This window comes from Lactuca virosa, chromosome 7 (assembly GCF_052849685.1).
Source record: "Lactuca virosa cultivar CGN04683 chromosome 7, Lactuca_virosa_CGN04683_v6, whole genome shotgun sequence".
Lineage (NCBI taxonomy): Eukaryota > Viridiplantae > Streptophyta > Magnoliopsida > Asterales > Asteraceae > Lactuca > Lactuca virosa.
In genome coordinates, this window is record NC_136432.1 from 25799171 (window position 1) to 25811606 (window position 12436).

Genomic DNA, 12436 nt, shown 5'->3' on the forward strand with positions numbered 1-12436 from the left:
CGTTAGTAGGCCTCATTCACGAAGTCGGTCTATAAGGGGGTATAAGGTTGTTGCCTATAAAATGGCAGCTTAATGGGTGTCCACTCTCACCCACCGCTTCCTTGACTGGTGGAGGGTCGTTAGCCGAACGGGTAGGACAAGGACTATAATTCTCATTAAAAGTATAATGATAAATATAAAGTAACTAAAATTTTTATAAATTCTCAATCTTAGTTACTTTAGGAAAATGTGAAATTGGTGCTAACCCATGAAATTACACTTTGTACCTTACCAAGTCGTTGGTGGAGCGTGTGTAGGTAACCGACACACTAACATGGGCTAGTAAGAGTGGCAAAGGTTGACTTAATATTTATCATAGATCGTTGGAGCGCATGTGGGTAACCGACACATCGATTAGGTGATAAAGATTAAGGGTACCAAGTTAATTTGCATGGTTATTCACACCTTGTTTGTGATCATCGGCATCCCAGTCACAAACTTGAGAGGGCACAATCGAGATTTAAACACGCCATTGAAAAGTTCAATGAATCTCAAAAGAATCTAGGAGTTTCAATCCAATTAAAACCTAATAATTCATTTCGTTTTTCATGGTAGAAATTGGTGAATGGTCATTCACCTACCTTCAAATATTTCATAGCTTGGATTACGGCATCCCTCTTCCAAGTTATGAAGTAATGTGTTGGGTCCTAGCCTTAATATTACATTTAGGTGTCTTATTAAGGATTCTATATCTAATCTAAACATGTCTTTCTTCTTTTCAGATGTCTTCCAACAATGCTGCTTCTGGCTCAAACCCTACCGGCTCATTCTCTCTCATGAATCTTTGTGGGAGAGTCATCTTTGATTGTTCAAACTTTAATGATTGGATCAGGAACATCAGGATGGTCACTCGTTACGAGGACAAGGAATATGTCCTTGACAAGGAGCTAAAGGAAATTGATGAGTCTACTGATACTCTAGAGGAGATCGCAGACTTTAGGTCACATGAGAGAGATGCTACCAAGGTGGCATGTATCATGTTGGGCACAATGAAAGTTGAACTTTATGAGTCCTATGAGGACTTTTACCCTTTTGAGATGCACATGGATCTGATAGACCGCTACCATCAAAGTGCTCGTCAAGAGAGGTATGAAATCATCTCTTCCATGATAACAACCCGAATGAAGGATGGTGAACCCATCACGGGCCACATGCAGCAAATGCAAAGGTATGTGTACCGTTTGCTGAAATTGAATGTGAACTTCCCTGAGGAGTTGGCTATTGATATCATATTGCACTCCTTACCTACTTGTTATGATCAATTTCGAATGACATATCACATGAACAAGGAGGAGGTCACACTTAGTAAACTTCAAGGGCTCTTGAAGACCGCTGGAACTGGTCTTAAGGGCAAAACGGTTGTTACTACTCCTACTCCTACCGCAACCCCTGTTCTGGCAATCGGGCAAAGTAGAGGGAAGAAGAGGAAGACCCCTTCGAAGGGTACCAAGGGAAAGTATCTTGATAGCTCCTCTTCAAGTGGAACCAAAGGTGGTTCTGTCACTCCTTCTTCCAACCCAAAAGAAGCTGAATGCTTTTATTGCCCCAAGTATCTGCAAGATGTTAAGGATGGGAAGGTCAAACCTACCCATGCAGGTATTTACACTATATTGTCTAATAACTCACCGCATACTAATTCTTGGGTCCTTGATACAGGTTGTGGTATTCATATATGTTCTGATTTGCAGGGCCTAAGAAGAAGTGAAGATGTGGAGCACGAAAAGATAAACTTGATCATGGGGAATAGGAAAGTTACACCTGTCACCAAGATTGGAGTTTATTCTTTGTTGCTAAGTAGTGGGTTAGTATTAGATTTGAATAAGTGTTGTTACTCGTCTGAAATGGCGAGAAATATTATTTCTTTTCATGGTTTGTACAAACAAGGGTTTACTTTTTCATTTGATAATGAATGTGGTGGTATTAATGCTTTTTATAATAATGTTCTTTATTTTAAAGCATTACCTTGTGATGGTGTATATGAAACTGTGTCGGTTGTAGACAATTTAGGAAATAATGTGTTGTATATCGATTCTTCCACTAGTTTAGATAAGGCATCCTTGTGGCACTGTCGCCTAGGACATGTCAACAAGAAGCGCATAGGCCAACTCCAAAAGGTTGGAGTCTTGGAGTCATTTGACTTAAAGTCGGATGATGGTTGCGAGTCTTGTTTGTTTGAAAAAATGACAAAGTCACCCTTCATTGGTACTTGTGCCAGGGGTGAAGGTTTGTTTGACCTCATACACACAGATGTGTGTGGACTGTTCAGAACCACCACAAGGGATGCTAACCGCTTCTATGTGACTTTTACTGATGATTACAGTAGATATGGTTATGTCTACTTAATCAAGCATAAGTCAGAAACCTTTGAAAAGTTCAAAGAGTTTAAACAGGAAGTGGAGAATTAGCTGGGCAGGAACATTAAGATGCTTCGATCCGATCGAGGACGAGAGTATCTTAGTATAGAGTTCCTTGACTATCTTAGGGAATGTGGAATTATTTCACAATTGACACCTCCCAGAACACCACAGCTTAATGGTGTGGCTGAGAGGCGTAATCGAACCTTGTTGGACGTGGTTCGTTCCATGATGAGTCGAGCTTCGTTACCAATCTCATTCTGGGGGTATGCCTTAGAGACTGCCGCCCATATCCTTAATCTAGTCCCTACCAAGAAGGTTGCCAAAACACCTCACGAGATGTGGACTGGGAAAGTTCCCAACTTAGACCACATCAAGATTTAGGGTTGCGAGGCTTTCGTGAGACGTGATACTCAGGACAAGCTCGAACCTCGTAGTGAGTGGTGTATTTTCATCGGCTACCCACAGAAATCCTTTGGTTACCTCTTCTACAAACCCAGTGAGAATGTGGTCTTTGTGGCAAGGAGAGGGGTCTTTTGCGAGAGAGAATTTATAAGCCAAGGAAACAGTGGGAGGCAAATTGACCTTGAAGAACTTCAAGAGTCAAGTGGTGAAGGAACCTCAAACCCTAGCAATCAACCTGAGGAGGAAACTTATGTTGAGTCAACTGACAAGCCCATACCTCTGAGGCGTTCCACTAGAGTTAGGAATGCACTTGAGCATTACCATGGTTTCCATATTACTGCGGAAGGTGACACATTTATTAGTGATAGTACACTGGTAAATTTGGATGAACCTAACAGCTATAGGGAAGCCATGGCAGGCCCCGAGTCTGCTAAATGGAAAGAGGCTATGGACAGTGAGATACAGTCCATGTATGACAATCAAGTTTGGAACTTGGTTGAAAATGTATCGGGCCGTAAGACAGTCGGGTGCAAGTGGATCTTCAAGAAGAAGACCGACATGGATGGAAAAGTGCACACCTATAAGGCGTGACTGGTTGTGAAGGGTTTCACTCAAACTCAGGGAGTTGACTATGATGAAACCTTCTCGCTAGTAGCAAAGATTAAGTCTATTAGGATTATGCTAGCCATTGCTGCATTTCATGATTATGAAATATGGAAAATGGATGTCAAAACCGCTTTCCTTAATGGAAAGTTGGCTGAGGATGTTTACATGAGTTAGCCAGAGGGTTTTGTCATTGCAAAGTACCCTGATAGAGTGTGAAAGCTTGAGAAATCCATTTATGGATTGAAACAAGCATCTCCCAGCTGGAATCTTTGTTTTGGTGAGAAAGTCAAAGAGTTTGGCTTTTCGAGAAGTGAATATGAGTCATGTGTATATGTCAGAGCTAGTGGGAGTATAGTTACCTTTTTGGTACTGTATGTGGATGACATACTACTCATGGGAAATGACATCCCAACCTTGCAGGAGGTTAAGTCCTGGCTTGGGAAGTGTTTTGCTATGAAGGACCTTGGAGAAGCTACCTATATCCTAGGGATAATGATATTGAGAGAAAGGAGTAAGAGACTAATTGGACTTAGTCAAAGTACCTATGTGGACAAAATGTTGAAAAGGTTCAACATGCAAAATTCCAAGAAAGGTGACTTACCGATCCAGCATAATGCCAAAATGAGTAAGGCTCAGAGCCCGAGTACAGAGGCTGAGATAGCTGAGATGAGTCGACTACCATATGCTTCCGTTGTTGGCTCGATCATGTATGCTATGACTTGTACCCGCCCTGATGTGGCATTTGCTTTAAGCATGGTTAGTAGATATCAGGGGAATCCTGGAAAGGCTCATTGGATTGCGGTGAAGAAAATTCTTAAGTACCTGCGGAGGACTAAGGACTGGGTCCTTACCCTTGCTGGGAGTGATGACTTGAGAGTAGTGGGGTATAGTGATGCTAGCTTTCAGACTGATAGGGACAATTTCCGCTCTCAGTCGGGCTGGGTCTTTACCATGAATGGAGGAGCAATTACCTAGAAAAGTTCCAAGCAGGAGACAGTAGCTAATTCGACTTGTGAATCAGAGTACATAGCAGCGAGTGAAGCGGCGAAGGAGGCGATATGGCTAAGGAACTTCATCGGAGACCTTGGAGTTGTACCAGCTATAGAGGAGCCTATAGAGATTTTCTGTGACAACAATAGTGCGGTTGCCTTAGCCAAGGAACCGAGAGATCATGGCAGATCCAGACACATTTACAGAAAATATCACTTCATAAGACACAAGATAGAAGAAGGAATTCTCGTGGCAAAGAGGGTATCGTCAGAAGAGAACCCATCAGATCCCCTCACGAAGGGACTGACCAGGGTTAGGCATTTGCAGCATGCGATGCGCATCGGACTGAAGGACGATATTAGTTTTACAGATTAGATAGCTATTTATGGAACTTGTAAAATGTAAATTGACATTTGGTGATTAAATAAAAGTTGTTGTTTATTTATAAGTAAGGTGTTGCTATCATGTGTCAATTATTTACTATTGTTTCGATTTTGCATGTTTTGACTTCCAGAGTAATTACTTTATTCAAACTCTCCACAGTCGGTCATATGTTGGAAGTAGGTATGAATCAAGACTGTCATGAATTGGGCTTGTAGATGTCTAAGGTGGTTAGACATAGCAAAGAGTTGCTACAACATTCATGAGTGCTCATAATAACTGAGTATTGGATTAAACCCACGCTCACTTGTATCACTTCATGGAATTTATCTCGAGTGATCGTGAGACGGTAATATCATATAGTTCTTCAAACCTAGAGATATGAGTTGTTGCCTATGAGTTGGTTGTGCATTGATTGCACGAAAAATGCATCAGTAACTTGATGTTATAAAACGTGCCTTTGTGTATGATTTAGCAAGTAGTAGAACAAGCATATGAATCAAAGTTTATATGTTCCTTTTAGTCCTTGGAGGATTAAAAGCGATATCTGGGCCCCTCGATGATTTTGTTTTGACCTATATACCGGGCCCGGTCAGAACCAAATTGATGTGTTCAGTTTAGTTATATGTCAAACAAATCGGAAATCGGGAAACAAACTGTTGGACAATAAGTACGACATTGTTCCATGTATTTGTCCGGTTGATATCTAGAACAGAGGATTATATGATCACTTATCTTAAATGGCACTTCATAGTAAAGCAGAGTTTAAAGGGATACGATTGCTGGTCGGTTTCTGAAGTTATACTATAGTTATCAGACTTATCCAAGTGTGAGACTGTTGGATAAGGTGTCTAAGTCTGTAACTATATTCGGTATGTACTTGACCCGACCCGGCATGGTCCATTTGGGTTGCACTTCACCGAAACAATTTATATGGATAATCTTTTGAGAATAATATGATTTATTAATATATTATAAGTTATAATATATTAATATGAAATCATATTATTTAATTAGTATTGATCAAGAATTAATTTAGAATTAATTTGGTGATCAAAAGGAACTAATTAAATATGGACTCTTATATATATAGAATGGGCCAAGTTCATTTAGGTTGGGATAAGCTTGCATGAATAGTCCATGGAGTTTTTAACCCATGGATCCTATGGAAATGAAAGGTCATGGATATTAGGGTTTACATGGGTGTAACCCTAATCCTCTATACTATATAAAGAGGTCTTTGGCACATGAAATGGCACTAGTGTGTGAGTACAAAGGGTGGGCCGATTTCTACTTGGTGCATACTATTCCCTCAAGTCTTCCAAGGTGTTTTGGTGATTTGTGATTCTACTTGAGGCATCCACATTATTAGTGCTAGGCTCTCAAGACTCCAAGCAATCAATCACAAGGAAAGGTATGTTATTCTACTAAAGTTTTTATAATACAAGTACCCCATAACATGCTAGTTAGGTTGAGAACCTTGGAATTCAAATTTACATGAATATTAGAGAAAACATAGATCTAAGGTTTCTAGGGTTTCATGTACACCATAGGAGTGTTAGAATGATCAAAACCCATCACTTGTTAGTTGGGATGGTGAGATTTCATAAAGGTTGCAACTTTATGAATCTCTAGATCACTTGGAGTAATTCGTGGTTTGGATCTGAAGTTTGGTTGGTTGATTGACCCATGCATAAGATTTTGGTCATAAACCTTATTTTAACCTAATTTGAGTCCAAGACATGCATTGGACATGCATGTCCAAAAAACACGAACCTTTAAGTTGGTTTTGGTGTTATAAGCTCTTCTAGAGCAGATGGGTTTGCGATTTAAGGGATTAAGTGCTTCTTGGTTAAGCCCATGCCATGATTGTGCCTTATGAACCTAGAGTTGAGATCTAGACCTCTTGGTGAGTCTCAAGGGATAAAGTTGGAAGCTTATCCATTTAGACAATAAAAATGAACAAATATGGAATTTGGAACCTTTGGAATCGGAGGAATCAGCTTAACCCATTAAGACGCTTTGAACCTAGTGCCCACGATGTGGCCTAGGTTTCCACAACATGGAGACTGGGGAAAACATGATTGTTTTGTCGTTTGAGGGCCACGACATGGCCAAGGATGGCCATGACATGGAGAGTGAACTTTGATCGTTGACTTTGACTTTGACTTGCATTGTCTTTTGGTCAAACCCCTAGTCTTGGAAGTAAAGGTAAGGGTGTACTTTGTATGGCTGTATAGGTGGGTTATAGGATATGTATTCGTGGCAGTAAGAACAGTAGCAGTTGATCATCGTTTTTTAGGTGAGTCTCCTCATTGTACTTGTGCGTCCAAGGCACCAATTTCAGCCCACTAGATTATGTTGTTTTTGATAGTAGTGGTCTTCATGACACTTACTAATATGCTTGTATGTGTTTGTTGTCTTTGTGACTCTTGCTAGTATGACTGTATGTTTAGCTGTCAGGGTGAAATAGACCTATATCGGTTGAAAGATAATGAAAGATTCAGAAGGGACTCAGAGAGTTGGAAGGGACTCAGGGGTGAAATAGACCCATTACATGCTTTAGTATGATATGTATGGATGATGTGTATGTATGGTATGTGGTATTTTGGGGAACTCACTAAGCTTTGTGCTTACAATTTATGGGTAAATGTTTTCAGGTACTTTCAGTTCAAAAGGGAAGGGCCCGGCATGATCGCATCACATCCACCTGTGTATGACATTTTATGATTTTAGGATTGTACTCTGATAACTATTTTTTTTACTATGACATACTTGATGGTTTTTTAAATATATGGTTGACGGTTTGGTTGATTTTATATAAATTTTTTACTTAGTATTTTTAGGAAGTTACAAGTTGGTATCAGAGCCTTGGTTTGAGGGATTCTAACATACTCTTGGGTGTGTCTGAACTCAAACTGAGGAATTAAGTGAAAAGAAAAATAGTTTCTAAAAGGATTTTTATAAAATGGGGTATGATGCATGCAATCGACTGAGCTCAAGTAAGTGTTCCAAAATTACCCATACATGGTTATTTATATTCAGTATGTTAATATGTGAATAGCATGCTAGATTAGGGTTAAGGTTCTGCTCAGAATTATATGTTAGGACATATGTCTTTGTATGTTTGTTGTGTGAGCCTCTAGAACAACATGCTAGTATGGATTACAGATGATATGTTAAGATGGCCTGTTAGGTAGTGCTATGGTTAGAAATCGATGCTCGAATGTTGCTTGCTTTGTGCTTTTAGAAATCACTATTAGTATTAGTTAACTATCAAGCGAATATGCTAGGTTACATGTTACATAAATTATATAATTTTAGAAGGTTAGGTTTAACTATATTGTGCAGATCTTGTTTGATTCCAACTGTTGTAGTGTGAGACCTTGCAGTCAAGGAATTATCTAAAGTTTTTTGCATGTATTTATATTCGTAAGATAGTTAGCAGGTGTTAGTGGGAGTTTCTTCTGTAGCTGATGGCGGAGAGTAGCGGGAAGGGAATCCTAGGAGAACCTAGGAAGCATGCTAGCTTCGCGGATGCGCTGTTTAGCGGGAATATAGAATGTTAGTTCTGAGAGTTACTTAGGGGAGTCGGGGAGACTCTTGAGGAAAGTATGGATAGGTGTGGAAGGTAGTATTGGGGGCGTACTACTAAAAGCACAGGATCCATACTCGATGCAAGAGAAGTCATGAGGAAACTAAGGAACTCGCTATGTGTGGAAAATTTTTGAGTGTTTTTCTTGTGATTTTATTGTTTATTTTCAGTATGGTGGTCACTCGAAGTGGTATAGGTTTTGGTGAGGGATCGGGTTTGGGATCTGGAGCCGATCGCATGGATGATCAGATACGAGAGTTCATTTTCTCTGAGATTACTCATAGCATTTTGGAGAAGACTCCTGTGATCTTTGGTTTGATCAAGGAGGGAATTATTGAGTTGACGGATGAGCGTCTAGGCGCGTTCTGTATTGAGATGGTGGCTATGGTGGGAGCATGCACTTTGACCTTTCGAGAGTTTCATGCATGTGGGGATCCTGATTTCTTTGGGAAGAAGGACCCTATTACTAGCAGACGGTTGTTGGCAGACATCAGGAATGCCTTCCGGTCCAGCCTCTGTCCGGAGGAGGCGCAGGTCATACTTGTATCTTGTCTTCTGAAAGACAGAGCCTGTGACTAGTGGGAGGACATAGGACATGCATAAGGAGGCGAGGTTGTTGAGGCAATAACTTAGGATGATTTTGTTAGGAGATTTAGAGCTGAGCTTGCATCATTGATCGAGGTCCAACAGTTCGCGAGGGAGTTCTAATACCTTTATCATACTACTAAGTCAGTGGCGGAGATTACCACCATCTTCCGAGAGAGGGCATTGCTAGTTCCACAGTATGTGGAGGACGAGGAGATGAATAAGGCCAGGTGAAATGATATGTTGAAGGATGAGATACGGGAGTTTATGAGCATGTATAGCTGTAAGATATTGGAGGAAATGATAGATCGGGTTCGAGAGCAGGAGATTGATTTGGAGACGGTGAAGAAGAGGAAGATATTTCAGACACAGGTAATCAGAGAGCTCAGGAAAGAAGCCCAAGGTTTTTGATTCACGATTAAGGGTCCAGCAAGGCCAGGACCGTTGTGGCAAGTGCGACAAGTCGCACGACGGAGTTTGTAGGATGGGTGGGTCTAGCTGCTACAAGTGCGACAAGACCGGTCACTTTAGCAGGGATTGCCCGACCACCCAGATGTCTGATCTGATTTGCTTTCATTGCAATCATAGGGGCCACAAGAATGACCATTGTCCGAGTTTGGTGGGGGAACGGTGGTAGCACCTGCTACAGCGACATTGAGGATCACCGATGGACGCCAAGGCAAGGGGGATACGCCAGTTGTGAGGAGCCGAACTTTCCAGTTTTCAGCAGAGGAGGCATGCGCAACGCCAAATGTGGTTATGGGTATGTATTTTCTCCTTATTTCATTTACTGCTTTGATTTTTATGCTTATTATATATTTGATGTTACTTAGGGACGTTCTTAGTGAACGGTGTTCCAGCTGTAGTTCTGTTTGATTCGGGCGTTACCTGATCGTTTGTATCTCTTGCGCTCAACAAGAGATTCGGTGACGCTCCAGGGGAGATTGATTATCCATTAAAGGTATAGATCATTGACGATCTTCCAATACAGGTACCGATGGTTTATCGGGGTTATGTGCCAGAGTTATTTAGCGAGCGATATCCGATTGATTTGGTTCCTATTCCTTTGCACGAGAGCAAGGGGATCGTGGGGATGGATTGTTTGAGCCCTAATAGGGCATTGATTGATTACAGACACCAATTAGTTCGGTTTCGAACCCCAAGTTGGGGAGAACTAGTTATTCATGGAGAGGGTGCTCAACGTGGACCGACTATATGTTCAGTTACGAGAGCTAGGAGATACCTACATCAGGGTTTTTATAGTTTTGTGGCTTATTTATTGGACACCATGGAGGAGAGAAAGAGGACGACTGATTATGTGTGGTTGTTCGAGAGTATTCACAAGTGTTCCCGGAGTACTTTCCAGGAGTGCCTCCGGAGAGGCAGATGGAGTTTCGTATTGATCTGGTTCCAGGTACAACTCCGATAGCCAAGGCACCATATCAGTTAGTACCGTCGGAGATGCAAGAGTTGTCTACACGGCTGCAGGAGCTCTTAGACAAGGGGTTCATCCGACCGAGTAGTTCACCCTGCGGAGCATTGATTTTGTTTGTGAAAAAGAATGATGGCTCCCACAGGATGTGCATCGATTATCGGGAGCTGAACAAGTTAACGGTGAAGAACCGTTATCCGCTTCTGAGGATTGACAATTTGTTCGACCAGTTGCAGGGTGCGTCTTGGTTCTCCAAGATCGATCTGTATTCAGGCTATCATCAGATAAAAGTTAGGGATGAGGATGTTCAAAAGATGATTTTCAGGACTCGTTATGTACATTACGAGTTCGTGGTGATGCCTTTTTGGGCTCACCAATACACCAGAGGCGTTCATGGATCTCGTGAACAGGGTTTGTATACCGATGTTGGATCGGTTAGTCATTGTGTTTATTGATGATATCTTTGTCTATTCTAAGACCGAGAGGCAGCATGAGGATCATCTGCGAGAGGTTCTGGAGACTCTGAGGAGGGATATGCTATATTCCAAATTCTCCAGGTGTGAGTTCTGGTTGCACGAGGTGCAGTTACTGGGGCACCTTGTCAATCGTAAGGGCATATTGGTTAATCCAGCCAAAAATGAGGTTGTAATGCAGTGGGAGGTTCCGAGGTCTCCAACTGAGATCTGAAATTTCCTTGGCCTAGCTGGGTATTATCGGAGATTTATTGAGAATTTCTCTAGGATCGCAGTTCCGTTGACTAGGTTGACGAAGAAGTTTGTTACTTTTTGTTGAGGTTCTGAGTAACAGGCGACGTTCTAGACTTTGAGACAAAAGTTATGTGAGGCTCCAATTTTGACCTTACCAGAGGGTGTGGATGATTTCGTGGTATACTGCGATGCATTGATCATGTTTCTGGGTTCGGTACTGATGCAGAGGGGTCATGTGATTGCTTATGCTTCGTGGCAGCTGAAGCCTCATGAGGCAAACTATCCCACTCATGATTTGGAAGTGGGGGTGGTGGTTTTTTCCCTTAAGATTTGGTGTCAATACTTGTATGGGGTTCGTTGTATCATCTACATGAACCACAAGAGTTTGAGGTATTTGATGGATCAGCCAAATCTGAACATGATACAACACATGTGGCTTGATATGGTGAAGGATTATGATTGTGAGATCCTTTATCACCCTGGTAAGTCCAACATGGTGGCCGATGCTCTTAGCCGCACGGTGACTGGTACTCCAATCAGAGATGTATGTATGAGGATGACAGTGATTACCCCACTTTTGGAGTATATTCGTGAGGCTCAAGTTGAGGCTATGAAAGAGGAACACCATAAGAGTTATCGAATAGTGGGTCAGGTGTCCTCTTTTGATTATGATAGTTGGGGATTATTGACCCTTCATCGGAGGGTTTGGGTTCCATATTTCGGAGGTATGCGGTAGATTTTGATGGAGGAGACGTATAACTCGAAGTTTTCTATTCATCTGGGTGCGACAAATATGTATGGAGACCTCTGACTTGATTATTGGTGGCCCTGCATGAAGTGGGATGTGGCCTGGTATGTGGAGAGGTGCTTGACTTGCAGGAAATTCAAGGCCGAGCATCAGCGACCTCACAGAAAGATGGAGCCATTGGGTGTTCTCGTTTGGAAATGGGAAGAGATTACGATGGATTTTATCACAAAGCTACCGCACGAGGGGTAGATTCGATTTGGGTTATCGTGGATCGATTGACTAAGCGCACATTTCATTCCTGTTCAGGAGAGCATTTCCGTGATGAAGTTGGCGGATGTCTACATCCGAGAGGTTGTGGCACGACATAGGATTCTAGTCTCGGTGGTTTCGGATCGGGATGTTAGGTTCACTTCCAGGTTCTGGAAGAGATTCCATGAGGAGTTAGGTATTCGTTTGCTTTTCAGCACGGTTATTCATCCGCAGACTTGTAACATCATGTTTGAGGACGTTTCTTAATTCAGGATTTGGGGAACATAATGCGACCATGTAAAGGCCTTGGGCTTCATTGGAATGGAGCTTAGACTCTATTGGAGG